The following is a 972-nucleotide window of genomic DNA, read 5'->3' on the forward strand; positions in this document are numbered from 1 at the left end:
ACTGCCCCTCTTCATACTTCTCTGATGGCTCCTCTCGGCGCCGTTTGGGAAAACGATCTCTCCCCCTCGCCAGAAACAGATTGCCTACATCTCATCGGTCCGCACAGACCGAGCGGAAGTCAAATGCTTACTTTTTCTGGTGGACGGCAAACGCAATTGACACCGAGTTACCCTTCAAACGGGGAGAGATTGTGTTACAAGCCCTTGGCAGCGGTTCGGAGGTTGGGGCCCAGCTCCAGCCCCCTCCGTGACCCCCAAGCACTCACCTAAGCGGGAAAGGGCCTGGGGGTGGGGAGGGGATCATATTTAACTCCGGGGTTTTAACAGCGTCGATGGCTTTAGCACGATATTAAAATGGGGTGTTGGAAAAGTTGTGCTTTCCTGGCCAGGGATTTTGCAGACTCGGAAGCATGAGCTTTCCAGTAACTTCGGCCTCTCTTTCGTTCCAAACTGAACAATTTGATTTCTTGCACGTCTCTCTAACGATGAGAGTGTAGAAGAGGCCGCACGTAGGGCTGTTTTCCGCTTTACCAAAGGAAATACAATTCCACCTTCTTGCTCTCCGCCTCAGCTCCGCACGATGGGGAATGTCACAGACAGGGTTCCCCAACTGTTGTTTATTAGCGCGTGTAGTCTGAGATGCAGAGCCTGGCTGTGTGTGAACTGGACAGATGTTCGAGTGTCTGCTTCCCCGCGAATGTACACTGAGTGGCCAGATTACTATGACCAGCCCATCAGTACTTCATGGACACCTCCAAAAATACTGAATATGGAAAACTTCCTAAGCAAATACTCTCAAGGTTTTATTGTTATTATTTGCATAACTAATTCACGTCATTGAACTGATGGGGTGGTCATAATAATCTGGCCACTCAGTGTATAGGTGACCTCTGGCTGAGTGTCCTACTCGCCTCAGGTTACCACTTTCCAAGGAGCGTAGGTGAAAAGTATTACACTTGGTTCTTGCTTTGT

The 972-nt window shown here is 49.7% G+C and overlaps 1 protein-coding gene across 1 annotated transcript in view; it reads right to left on the minus strand.

The window, feature by feature from the left end:
- GAS2 (growth arrest specific 2) overlaps positions 1-154 on the minus strand; it is a 117,449-nt gene extending 117,295 nt beyond the window's left edge. Inside the window, exon 1 of the mRNA XM_015566620.1 lies at positions 132-154. The gene's annotated coding sequence lies outside the window, so the exon portion shown is untranslated. The remainder of the gene's footprint in view (positions 1-131) is intronic.
- Between the last annotated feature and the right edge of the window lie 818 nt (positions 155-972).

This window comes from Myotis davidii, unplaced genomic scaffold, assembly GCF_000327345.1.
Source record: "Myotis davidii unplaced genomic scaffold, ASM32734v1 scaffold330, whole genome shotgun sequence".
Lineage (NCBI taxonomy): Eukaryota > Metazoa > Chordata > Mammalia > Chiroptera > Vespertilionidae > Myotis > Myotis davidii.